The sequence below is a fragment of the Sceloporus undulatus genome, chromosome 5 (genome assembly GCF_019175285.1).
Source record: "Sceloporus undulatus isolate JIND9_A2432 ecotype Alabama chromosome 5, SceUnd_v1.1, whole genome shotgun sequence".
NCBI classification, from domain to species: Eukaryota; Metazoa; Chordata; class Lepidosauria; order Squamata; family Phrynosomatidae; genus Sceloporus; species Sceloporus undulatus.
This window is the reverse complement of record NC_056526.1, coordinates 67466377-67480869: the sequence shown is the minus strand read 5'-3', so window position 1 is coordinate 67480869 and position 14493 is coordinate 67466377.

Genomic DNA, 14493 nt, shown 5'->3' with positions numbered 1-14493 from the left:
CTCGGTCCATGCAGAAATACAGACCTAAAGCATCTAACCTCTGTTTAAAGACCACTAAAGAAGAAAAGCCCACCACCCTTTGAGTCAGTGAATTCCACTGTAGCTAATTACTTCTTCAGAGGAACTTTTGAAATGGTAAGCTGTATGGCAGTGGTATGTATCTACATACCACTATATATGCATCCATCCACATGCTAGTAAGTGAAAATACCTTGTTGATCCTTTATATGTTTTGCCAGTCCTAATTTGTTAGATATGATGATCTCTTCCTACATGCCTGAGCTGCAGTCAGACATGCTTGTCTGAGGAAACCAGGACACTTCACTTGGATCTAGCTTCCTATACATTAGGAAATCAAAGCCAGGGCCAGAAAAGAGTTGCACTGCAAAGTTTTATTTCTGCACATCACCATGTAATATCACTGGCCATTCTTTAAAACCAGGATGGAAATCGTGTAGCCTTCTGGATGCTTTTGCCCTAGAGAGGATGACTAATAGTGAGACATGATGGGAGCTGCAGGCAACAATGTTGTTATTGTTGTTGTTGTTGTTGAACATATGGAGGCCCATGTGGTTTTCACACTAGTTTTAAAACGTAAAGCATTGATCACCCAGGCTGTTTTTGTTGTTATAATATAGACCTCAGGAAGTATTGTGCTATCTCTCTAATTTAGCAATGATTTTCTCATATAATAGGTATTTAGACACATAACATTTTATTTTATTTATAGAAATAGATTTTACAAGAATAAAGCCAAAAAAAAATTATGATTAATGATGGTGGGAAAACAGAGCATCAGAAAGGGGGGGGAAGGCAGATTCTCCATTCATCCATGAAGGATTTTCTCTAGCAAAGGCTATACATTTTCGTTTTAAAATAAGCATAATAAAGAAGAAAAATAGGTTCACTCCAAATGTTAATGTCTCTATGGGTGCATCTACATTGCAGAAATAATGCAGCTTGACACCACTTAATGGCCATGGCTCCATCCAACAGAATCCTGGAATTTGTAGTTTTATGGGCACTGGCATTTTTTTGGCAGAGAAGCCTGAAGAACTTGTAAAGCTACAAATGCCCTATAGGATAGAACTACGCCACTTAAAGTGGTATCAAACTGTTTTCTTTTTTACAGTGTAGAGCACCCTCTATTGTCAGTTTTTATTATCTAACTGTTGCCATTGGCTGGAGTCTTAATATTATTGACAGATATCTGTCTTTGAAGCAATGCATGGTGTAGCTTTTCCCAGTGATACCATGCTGGCTGCTAGTTATGGGGGTTGTAGTCTAGAGGAACCAAATAGCAGAAGGATGAATAGTGTTTTTTCATTTATTGATTATTTGGGTTTTAGCATTACTTTATATTATATAAATATATTACATATAAAAATAGTTTTTAAAAAGTTTTTTAAAATAGCCCAAAGATAGCCCATAATAATTCAGTTTGAAATTACTTGAACCAGTCCAGAATAACCTCTAGGGGGGCTATAGACCAAAAATATAAATGAATCCATGCTCAGACTGAGCAGTAGCATGCAACATGGTGTTTAGTGCTGTGGATATGAACCACAAAGTTAATGTATATTGATGCACAGCATGATATTAGGTTTCAAAAGGTCTTTCTTACATTCTGTTCCAGTTCTTGCCCTCCATATTGCAAATATAAAGCTCTCTGTATTGAATACAGATGTTCTGAAAGCATAGAAAGATGTCAAGAGATCTCACTGGATAGTTATTTGGGTTTCTGGGTTGTGTAAAATGCATAAAAAGAGCATGGATTCTAGCAGCAGGGTTCAGTGTTCTTTTACGCACATCTCCACAAAAGTATGCTCACAAAATGCATCTGGATTTACTAGTGGTTCTTGTAACATACAGGGGTGGCTGTGTTGGCCATTTAACAAAACCAAACAAAAAGCCATCAGTAATACCTTTATTGGCCAACCGAAATGCAAAATATACTTGTTGCAAGTGCTTTGTGTGTTACTGTGTTTTTTCCTGCAGGGGGCAGTAGAATATAAACTCAGAAAAAGCAGGACACTTTAAAATAGCTGACTTGTGGCTGCTGTCAGATTTAATATACATCAGGGAATTTATGAAGTGTTCATGGAAGGTTTGCATAACACAGCATCAAATGAACACTAATGTGGCTAAAACGACTGTGAAACTACTGATTCAACACTTGAATGCTATTGTCCAAATTTTTGAGAGCGATAAAAAGCAGCATTTCAAAATGCCTTCATTGTTCAGGAATCCACCTCCAATGTTTTGCACTATCCAAATTTAACATGCATGCATAACAATAAGCTGGACATTTGGTCAAAATGCCATAAAAATATCTGTACCAAAAATGCATGAATAATGCTATGAAATCCTGGGATCTGTAGTTTGTTTTTGCACCAGATTTCTCTGACAGAGAAGTCTAAATATCTCACAAAACTACAATTCTCAGAATGCCATAACATTCAGTCATGACAGTTAAAGTTATGTCAAACTGCATTATTTCTGCAGTATGGATGTAGCTTCAGAAACCAAGGTTCGAATTCCCACTCAGCCACAGAAACTCATGGGCGACTTGCAATCACAAATCTCCTCTGAAAAAATCTTGTCAAAAAAAAAGTTGGAGTCATCTTGAAGGCACATAACTGCCATCACAAAGCTGGGCAGATAGATATAATCTATGATATGTGGATGAACCTAGCAAATGTCAAGCAACAGTGTGTGCATTTACTACATTTGTTTCCTTATTATCCTACATGATTGTTTAAAATGTGTTACTGTCAGAAATTAAATATTTGAATTAACTCACTAAATCATATTAAAGCCTGCAAAGGGAAAGTTAGCAGAGACATGATATGGCAAGTGGGCCTGAAAAAGTCTCCAAGTTATATGTGATTTTGATTACAACATTTACAGATATTGTACCTTCCTTCATTTCTCATGATCTCATGTACTTCCCAATGTAATTTCAGTATTTAACAGAAAGCTGTATGCTTGCCTTCTAGCCATCAGCTGAGTATGGTCTCTGTGTTTTCATTAGCTGTTAACCTCTGATGAGCTCATAAGACAAAATCAATAAAAATCTGTTTGTGTTTTATCTTCTATTTTCACTTCTAGTGACATGCCCAGCATTATTCCAGTGAATTCAAAGGGAAAGAACAAAACAACTCATAAATCTGATGCCCAGCAGTAAACCTAGTGGCAAGCTAATGTAGAAAGAAGTTTGTGAGGTATTCTATTTGGTTCTGTTTTTACACCAGCTGCTTCCCCGAAAAGTCATCTACCATGCAGCTGATATCAGAAAACACCCAGAGTGGACATGACAAGGCATTTCACTTATATGAGCAGCAGAAATGTCTCTCTTTGTAATAGATATTAAAATAATGTTAGTGGGTTTAAGAGGCACCACTTCAATAAATATGCTTGAAGAAGATTTGGTAATAGTTATTCAAACTGCATATAGAAGGCAACACTGTGGCTGCATCCACTTTGACACCACTTTAACTGCCATGGATCAGTGCTATGGAATTCTGGTAACTGTAGTTTTGTGAGACATTTAGCCTTTTCTGTCAGAAAGCTCTGGTGCCGCAACAAACTATAGTTCCCAGAATTCCATAGCATTGGGCAATTAAGGTTAAAGTGGTGTCGAATTTGGATCAGTTCTGCAGTGCAGATGCAGCCCTTGTATACAGTAACCTCTTAACATGAGTATGCTCATTGCCAGCAATTATCCCAAGGGAATGTGGCCCTCAATAGGCAAGAAAATTATTCGTCCTATCCCCAAAAGGGTTGATCGTGATGAGACCAAATCAAATGGTTACTGGTTGGGACCTAGAAAATACTCCCTAACAAGGAGGAAAGCAGGTTGTAGTCATCCTAGCCTTCATATTTATAATGGGGAGAGGATGTTGCCTTTGAGTCATATATAGGGTTGCCATTTCACGGTGGTGGGCGGGACTTTCCCGACCCCTGGGGGGCGTGCCCGACCCCGACCCCGGGTGGCTGCCCAACTCTGAGCTCCCAGGGCTGCTGCCTGCCTTCTATAGAGTGCTGCCTGTGAAACATGCCTGGAGCAGCAGTAGGAGGACTGAAACCAGCAGGGGCGGGGTCTGCTGCACTGCCCTGCCTCTATTGGCCAGCCCTCTGCTTCCTTATTTGGGCAACATCCATGCAGGGAGGAATTTACATTCAGGCAAGCTGCTTCCCCTCTTTCTCTTTCCCCTCCTTCTCTTCTTATTATTGTTCCGTTTTTTTCTTCTCTTCCTCTTCCCCTCCTCTTCCTCCTCTCCTTTTTCTTCCTTTCTTCCCCCTCCTCATCTTCTTTTTCTCTTTCTTCCTCTCTCTAAGCCCCCTCCTCTTCTTCTCGGGGTCCAGGGCTTCTCAAGGCTTTGCCCCCATTAGAAAAGAAAAAAGGCTTTGGATCTGTCCCATAAATCCCTCCTAAGTTGAGACATACCTGGGAAAAAGAGAGGGTGAGGGGTTTGGGGGGGTTGGAGGGGGCAAGGAAAAGGAGGAAGGGGGGAATTGCTAAGAAGGCTTGGGTGTGGGAAATGTAGTTTTCAATGGCACAAGGGGACTGCCTGTGATCTTGCAAACGCTATGCCTGCTTGGGAGTGGGAAATGTAGTTTTCAAAGGCACAAGGGTCTGCCTGTGATCTTGCAAATGCTATGCCTGCTTGGGAGTGGGAAATGTAGTTTTCAAAGGCACAAAGGACTGCCTGTGATCTTGCAAATGCTATGCCTGCTTGGAAGTGGGAAAGTAAGTTTGCAGTGGCACAAAGGGTCTGCTGTGATCTTGCAAATGCTTATTGCTGCTTGGGAGTGGGATAGTTTCTTGTAGATAGGGGGGGGGGGGTGTTTGGCCAGAAAGAGAAGTACATTTCAGCCTTCTGTCTAGGAATAATGCCAAAATGTCCTCCATTTTGAGCATGCCTAAGAAACATGCATTTATATTAACATTTAAAAAAAATATCATTTTTTATGTGTCCTCCATTTTTTAAAAAAAACGTGTCCTACATTTGAAAATGTTGCCCTACATTTGTCCTACATTTGTCCCAGTTTGGAGGTCCTGCCTTATGGCAACCCTAGTCATATATTCCATCCTCTGACACTCAGTGTATATGAAGTTTCCCTTTAATATCTCCCAACATTTCCAAATTTGTCCTACAAGTGGCAAATCACATACCCAGAAGAGGAAGAAAGAGATGGAGGAGAAGAGAGGAGGAGCAGCAGCAAGAGGAAACAGCAACAGCAGCTGCCACCAATTTTGGCCCAGATAGAATTGTGTAAAATTGAAAAATCACACAACCTAGAGGATTCTAGGACATTATTTCATACTTCATCCCACCACTGGGAAGTGCCAGGAGTGCCGAAGGTACATGGCCCTCCAAAGTCTGATGAGATAAAGGCCTAGACCTAAATGTAATTGATCATAGTTCCAACTGGAGTAGACCCATTGAATCACTAGGATTTACATAAGTTTACTATTTTGCAGTTGATTCAGTGGGTCTGCTCTAGTTGGGATTAACAGTTGGATTTAGGTACCTCTAGCTCAGAGGTCGCAGCATCCCAGTTTTAAAGAATTAACATGAACAAAGGGAAGGGCTTAAACTAGGAGAAAATGAGCTAGATATTATTTCATATCATGTATGCTAATGAAACAGTGGCCCTAATTTATTTGATGTCTTTCTTTATATTATTTGGTTGTTGAGGCAAGAGATCATGCTGAGAAACACCTTCCTCTCTGAGCAACTTTGCCAAAGTTGAGTCATAGAGTCAGCTTTTAGGAATCAGCTGTCTTTGCACTCCAGGGGAGCCTGGTTTTCAAAATGGAACTCTCTGAATAATAATAATAATAATAATAATAATAATAATAATAATAATAATGTGGTAGTAGTATTTCTTACTCGCCTCTCCCCAAGGCTTGAAGTGGGGTACAACATAGATTAAAACATAAAACCATTTAAACACACTAAGTTAAAACACATAAGCTTAGGACACATTAAAACAATCCAGTACAATTTAAAAAGTACACCAAAAGCACAGAGGGGTGGGAGCATTTCACCCCACTCAATCCCCCAGTCAGTAGGGACATAAAAAGCTTTACTACACAGGAAGAAAAGTTCTCATGAAATTGCTGAAGAGAAAAAACTAATGAAGACTTCAGAAGTGACTGCACTGACGGCTACTCATTATAACACATTTGATTTTGTACATTAATTGAACTCTTTCCTGTTAATATTTTCCTATATGATTTGCTGACTGAGTCAAATAACATGGCTTTTTTCTCAGTTCAGAAGCCCACCTACATGCCGATGTCCTTTGATCTCTGTTTGCTTCCTCTTCTTTGACATTCTGTATCTCTGAAATGCAAATATGATTCACAGTTTTGCTTTTAAGTTTCCTGTTGCTTCAAGTGTTGGCAGATGCAGCACAAGCAGAGCACCTGGGCACCCCACATTCTGCTCCTTTTGACCTCAGAGTGCAGTGCCTTCTAGAGAGCTTAATGCTCTTTTCGTTTCAATTAAACATTTCTAATAAATCTCATGACTCAGTCCCTTAAAACCTTAATGACAAAAATCAACAAGCTGCTTTCAGACTGAGCCATGAATCACACAAAAGCACAGCTGATACTCTGAATTTTGTCTTGAGTATTGATTAAGCCTCAAGGTTTAAACCGATCTTAGTTGATTTGGTAAAACATGATGTTCCTTCTCTCCACACAAAAAGGGAAACAGTTTCCTGGGACATATTATTTCTCCATTCCGTAACAGTGCATGAGGACTTGCAGTGTGTTGTTTTATAGTGATGACGCATGCAGACACTGAACTGGGAACATCTTGGGGAAAGAGCAGGGACTGAGAACCTGTGGTCCTCCAGATGCTGATGAACTACTGTTGTAATCATCCTTCACATCCACCATGTTGACAGATCTGATGGACAGGTACGAGTCCAACAATTTTCTTAAGGCAGCATTTTGGAAAACTGATGGCTGGTAACTTCCTTGTCTGTGAAGTTGGTGAAGCTGATTTGGATTTCAATGCCTGCATTAAAAATGCTGAACCCTGTCCCCAAGATAGGTTCATCTCCTTGGATAGCTCCTTTAAAATCACTAATGCACTGACATGGAAGCCATTAGCCACCAAAATAATTGAAAGTGCTACCTTCTTTCAAAGGTGCTGAACAAATGGCAATTGAAGCACTAATGCTCCAGAGACTAGAACATGAACCAATTGATTCAGATTAGAAGAAAAGGGATTCTACATTAAACATTAAACAGTCTTCTTCACTGTAACAGTTATTTGACAGTCGAACAGACTGTTTCAGAGAGTGATGGCATCTCCTTCTTTTGAAGTCTTTAAACAGAGATTGCATGGCCATCTTTGGGAATGCTTTAGTTGTATACAAACAAACAAACAAGCTTCATTTATATACTGCTTCATACCACCTAAGCAGTGTCTAAGTGGTTTACAGCTGTAGCTAATTTGCCCCCAACAATCTAGGTACTCATTTTAGTGACCTTGGAAGGATGCAAGCCTGAGTTGAGCTTGAGCCCTTTTGCTGGTCTTGAACTCGCAACCTTATGGTTTTTGAGTGAGTGGCTGCAGTATAGGCATTTAACCACTGCGCCACCAGGGCTCCTATATTCCTGCATGGCAGGAGTGTATATTACATGACCTTTGTGGTCCCTTCCAACTCAATGATTCAATGAGTTTTCTTCTGTGGTTTCCTTATCTACCATACTTACTTTATCCTGCATCATTGCAGAAGGGGAGAATGATGTGACTGACCAAACCTCACGGTCAATCTATCATTAGGCAGAATTTGCTGGGTATCTCAGTCAACTGATTCTAAGGCCTGTTACAGACTGCCCAAAAGGGGCGGTCTCAGGCCGCTGCCGGTTGCAACGTGGAGGAGCCACAGCAGCCAAACCGCGCGACTCCTCCGCACTGCAAAAAAGGAGCACGAAAATTGCGCTCCTTCTGGCAACCCGGAAGAGACATCACAAGTGCCAAAGCGCGCACTCGCAATGTCTCTTCTGGGTTGGGACGTGCGGACGCAAAGCGTCCGCTACATCAAGATGGCAGCGCCCATCTGTATAGGGCGCCGCTATCTTGACGTATCAGTTACGCGCGAGGGGCAAGGCACGTCCGGAAGTGCCACCCCTCGCACGTAATCGCGGCGCAAGGACGGTGCCTCTTAGGCCCGTCTGTAACGCGCCATAGTATCAAGAAAGTTGAGCTAAATGTAAGAAAATTTATGATTATTGACTATCCTTTACTGCTGGGAATGAGAGGGGAGAGATATTGTAGGATTTTCTGTCCCACATATCATACTAACTGCTGGCCTTAGGGGTCATCTTGGGCAGTCCATCTGGCTGACCTTGAGTAAGTCCCACTTTCTCATTCTCAGAGGAGGGAGAAAGCAAATTCCCCCTGAACAAAACTCACCAAGAAAATCCCATGATTTACCTTAGGGTTCCATAAGTTGGAAATGACTTGAAGGCACACAACAACAACAAGAAAATCCTAACCAGCCCTTTGGATTCTGCCCAGAAGTGAAGTTGTTGCAACAGGGGAATCATGTGCTCCCTGTAATGATTTCCAGTCAACAGACTACTTGAAGTTTTCAAATAGTTTCAGTCTTGGACTGACCCATTTATACAGATGGTTTCATTTTCAATCAACCACTTTTTATTTTACATTTTATGTTCAAAGAGTTCTCAGTTATATACATTAATGTTCCAGTATAACAAAAGCAGGAAAATGAAAAAAAGGAAACACAAAAGGAGGGGAAATAACCACATTTGTTATAAGTTTCCATAAAAACTGACCAAATATTCACATATAAGTAAATTTCATCTATATGTCATTCTTTAAAATGCTGCTAGCATTGTTAGATCTGCTATCTACTGGATCACAGATGGAGAAAAAAATATCTTTCCGGTAATGAAGTATCAATCTTTTAGCACTTAAAAAGGCACCAAAAACCCATTTATGTTGGTTACTTGTTAATTTTCAGGAAAAAAGTAAATAATTCAAAAGAACATTCGTGTCTATATGAAGGGCTTTCCAAAACCAACTTTACTCATTACTTCCTCCCAAAATGTATAGCTATTATGGGACAATTCCAAAGAATATGCATTAAGGAACCATTGGCAGTATTATATCTCCAATAACTTGCTGATTTAGAAAACCCTTTCTTGAATAAATGTTTAAATCTGCACTTTAAGAAAGAGCAAGCTGCAGGTGATAGGAAATCAAGTCTCTGCCTGAGCGCTTAGAAATCTTTTGCCAGGTAGAATGGACAATACTAGGCTAGATGAACCTTAACACATTCTCCTATTTGAAATCTTTACAGAGGACCATACTCTTTTCAAGGCTTGGAAAAGTTATTTATTTGGAATCTATGTATTAGGAATAAATAATAATAATCTGGGATAGTCTACACATAAGTATATTGTGCAAACTGCTGTGGTTCAATCACAGTCTGTCCAATTAGAACAAGGAATGTTTTAATCATGTAGACAAGCTCTCTGAAAAGAGACGTAGTAGGAAGTTATTTCTCACAACAGAGCTTGAAAAGGCTACTTATTTGGGCTACAACATCCAGAATCTTACAGTCAGCATCACCAATGGCTGTGTTGGCTTGGGGATTCTGGAAGTCTGGGTCCAGAAAAGTAACTTTTCCAAACTCTGCTTCACAATGAAAGTTCACCTTCTTTTCAATAGAACCTAAAGGTTAATTCTTTCTGACCAAGGTCCTCAAAAGCCCTTATGAGGTCCCTCCAGCTTTCTGCGGCATTGCTGGCACCTTGCTCAAAAGACTAGTTCCTCAGCAGGAATGCTCAATGGTGCACAACAGCAGCAGTGACAGATAGTCAGCCTTTCACACAGAATTGCTCAAATGGTGCCTCTATGTCTGTTCCTATTAGTAGCTAGTACTGTGTGGAGTGCCTTAAACTTTTCTTTCCTGGAAGAATGCTCAGAAGTAATCTCACATGTAATGAAAAGTGTTACCTCAAAAAACATATTTGCTTAATTAATTTTAAGGGGATGAATATAATCAACTGTTAATCACTGCAGAATTATTGATGGCTATTCTCTGGAGACCCTCATGTTACAAACAGTTCCTGATGATGAAACAAAGCCCTTGCAGACATGGACAGTTTTCTACCTGGGATGCTCTGATACTTGTACAAGGCTCAAAGCTGGTGTTAGAGTATAGGCGAGCTTGGGAAAGTTACCCCTTTTGGAATATAACTATAGAATCTCCCTAGCCAACATGGTGACTGGAAAAGATCGTAAGTTGTCATTCATAAAATAACGTTCCCATGTTCTGTACTTTGAAAAACATTGCTCTATATTAGATTCATTGAACTAATGGGAATCTGGTAATACTTATGCAATCCATTCAATGAATCTATTATAGTTGGGAGCAACAATGGCATTTGATTAAAGGCACCAGTTCCTATCTGATCTTGTAAGCTAATCATGGTCAGTCCTGGTTAGTACTTACGTAGTAGATTGTCACTAAATATGTGTAGGCTATATTTCTGAGTAAAGAACTAGTAAAACCTTCTCTGACTAGCCTTGCCTAAGAAAACCCTACGAAATTCATGGGAGCACCATAAGTTAACAGACAATTTGAGGGCATGTGTGCATGTGCACATGCGCGCACGCGCACGCACACATGTGATATTGTATAATGACATGTAGATAAACTTTATACCAAGCAGGATATAGAATTCTCAGCCAAAGAGGTCTAGTGCTTCACTAAACTACACATCCCAAAACTCATCTGGATGTAGCCATGGCCATTAAAGTGGAATCCTAATATAATTGTGTAGTGTGAAACAGTCCCTCGTCTAGTCCATAGTTTTATAAGGTTCACTTCTATGACATCCTACTGGTGAATTATGACAGCATAAATCAGACATACACTATTGCAATATACTATTTTCGTTGTTACAGAGGTGTACCTTGTGTATTTTGACAATCTTTATTTCTTTGTATTGATTGTAGATATTATTTACATTTCACTTTGTCACTACATTCAGTTGTTGTTGTTGCTTTCAATTCATTTCTGACTTACAGAGACCCTGAGATGACCATGGCATGGGGTTTTCTTGGCATAAGTTGTTCAGAGGAGGTAAGCCACTGCTTTTCTCTGAGACTGAGACTGTGTGACTTGCCCAAGGTCACCTGGTGGGTTTCAATGGCTGAGTGGGGGATTTGAACCAAAAGTCTTGGTCCAAAACTCAAACTATACTCAAACTGGCTCTACATCTTATTAAATCCTGATTTTGGTTTTCAATGATATATCTTTATACTTGATTGTTTTGGATAGTTCCTTCATAGCTGCCCTTCCAAGTCCTAGTCTTCTGCTGATTTCATGACTGCAGTCCCCATGCTGATTAATGATTGAGCCAAAGGTAGAGAAATCTTTCACTATTTCAATGTCCTCATCATCTGCTTTAAAGTTCTGTAAATTATTTGTAGTTGTTATTTGTGTTTTCTTAATGTTCACCTGTAAACCTGACTTTGCACATTTTCCCTTGACTTTCTTTAGTAGTCCTCCCAAGTCTTTGCTGTCTTCTGCTAGCATTATGGTGTCATCTGTATATCTTAAACTGTTGTTGATGTTCCTTCCTCCAATTTTCACACCTCCTTGCTCAGAATCTAATCCACCTTTGTGGATGATATGTTCAGCAGGCAAGTTAAATGGGTGACAAAATGCAACCTTGCATGACCCCCTTGCCAATTGGAAACCACTCTGTTTCTCCATATTATCTCCTAATGGTGACCTCTTGTCCTGAGTACAGGCTATGCATTGGGATAATCACGTTATGACACACCCAATTCTTTAAGAGCAATCCATAGTTTTTCTGTAGTATATCACATGAAAGCTTGATGCAAGACCAATGATGTGTCTTCCCACTCTAGTTTGAATAGGAAGTCTGATCAAGCCTTATCCCTTCAGGAAGTTAAAAGCATCAAGTTGCCCAGGCAGTTTGTCACCCAGGTACTAATTTAACCTGTTTATTTTTAACAACATGGAAAGCATTACACGCAGTAAGTCCTCTCTGTGAGATTCTTCCATGTTCTCCAAAGCTTGTTGTCTTATCCCCTTTTCAGAAAACTATGTAGTCAAAGCAGATTAATCAGTAGTTCCAACAGATCGTGAACATGCTTGCTATGATCAGAATTTCATCCAACAGATTTTAGCAGTGTCAAGCATGCCAAAATATATTTTCAAAACTGCTCAAAATATGAAATCTTTCCTGAACCCTGGGTAAAATACAGTTCATTCATTTAATGATTCTCTTTTGGGGGTAAATTAGTGCAAAATGAGAGTAATTTTTTTTAAAAAAACATAGTTTTTTCATGAACCGCTTGGAAATAGGTTTTGCCACATCACAGAAAGGCCAACAGCATTACTACTGTTGTTAGATTTCTATCAAACCAGAGGATTTGTTCAGGAGATTGCAAGAGGAATGATCTATTCAGATCACGCTCTCTTCTAATTTCACACTCTATTTTAAAGGCATGGATATCTGTCTACATCTTAACTTTGTTCTGACAGCAACATGGGGCATTTAATGTTTCTGGGCAAGACATGAGGATTCCCATTTTGCTTCCCTTATCACATCTCTCCAGAACCTTTACTGAAACTGTTATCCTTTTAAGAGTGAAAGCTCAGCAGGGAGAGGACGTTGGACATACGTCTTTGAAAAGAATCTGGTAGCTTGGGATATTGATCTCTCACTGCAGTCCTTTGGTGAGATCACCACAGCAATATTAAAGAAATAAAGAAAAAAGTAAGCATCTCTGTAACTAACCTTTTCTCTCCAGATACTGCTTCCTAGCACAGAAAGATTCATATATTTGCTTTACATCATAAGGAATAAAATCATCCAGTTATTTACAGTATCCGTGTAATCACTAGCAATGGGAGGGAATTTTCTTTCAGCAAGGTTTAGATAAAAATTTACGATGTTCACCAGTTTCTTCATAGTCATGATGAAAAGAACTCAAGATTTTTTTTAAAAAAATATGAATTTTAATCTGAAACTGAAACAAATGGATTTGTTAATTCAGTCCTAGATCTTTCAGTAAAATAATAAAAGTCACTTGGGAATGATCTTGGTTCAAAATACAAGTGACCTGTAGAAGGATTATGACCAATATACCTAAAACATGATTATTACAGTGACACTAAATTTATTTTATTTTTATTTTTATTTATTTTATTTTTATCTCACCTTTCTCCCAAAATGGGACCCAAGGCGGCGAACATAACAGTTAAAATTGTACAATTAAAATCATAAAAATATAAAAAATAGAAATATAAAATTTTAAAACATACAGAGTTAAAGTAGCCCATTTTTATTCACTGCCAGATAATGCAGGATGTTAACAATGTGCTTCTTTAGGGTACTATTGAAAAGTAAAGTGAAAACAAACATTGTTTAGATCCTTCTAGGTTTCACCATGATGTTCTTACTACTTTGCCCCCATTATTTGTTTTGCAAATTTCCTTGAGGTACTTCTGAAAGTTTATGTCCTCTGTGGGCCAAAAATGTAATGAAACACATTGCTTATACAGAAGTGTTGGATTCTAGAAACAATGCAATGTTTTCACAGCCGGCATTCTTAAAAGGCATCATGAAATGAGAGTTAGGCTACCATGCTAAACAGAGCTTCTGGTGCTGGCTTTCCAATCTGATGTTCTCTGCATGTATTTGGCTGCAATTTCTGTCACCCTTGTCAGCATGATTATTAGTCACTGCAGATAATGTGACTCATAGGCCAACACATCTGGACAGTATTAGGCTGGGGAAGCTTATTCTAGAGAGTCACTCGAATTGAATTGGAGTTACATTTCAGGAAGTTATATCTGAGTGAATATCCTTAGGCCTGCTCTGTTAATATTCTTTCAGTGTATCTACACTACGCAGATCTAGAAGCTTGAAACCACTTTAACTGTAATGGCTCCATCCTAAGATATTTTAGGATTTGTAATTTAGTGTGATTTCCATTCCTATGGGATGGATCCTAGATTCTGCAGTTTATTGAGAAAACACATTCAGGAACACCTGATGTGCAACTGTTTTCACAGTGAAAGCTCTTCTTTTCACTTCAGTGTGATTTAGAGAAACTCACTTTTTACTCTGAAGTATCTAGGAAAAACTGTGGGGGTTTTTTCATGATGTTTGTTTGTTTGTTTTTATAATGTGTGTCTTGAGGGATCAGTGTAGCATCAGATGTGGAGTGGTTGGGGGTGTGGTGGGACAGATTTGTGGGTGGCATCCTTCATCTAGCAAGTGTTTTGCCATTTTTTATTATTTTGCAGTGGATCCGCACATTTATGTGTAAGCATGTTAATAAATCAAGCTGACAGAAATCAAAAAGGGAAAAAGGAACTTTACAAAATGAAAGTTTGTTTCCATTGCACATCAAAGTTTATTTCCCTGGTTCTGAAAATCCTGGCTGTGGA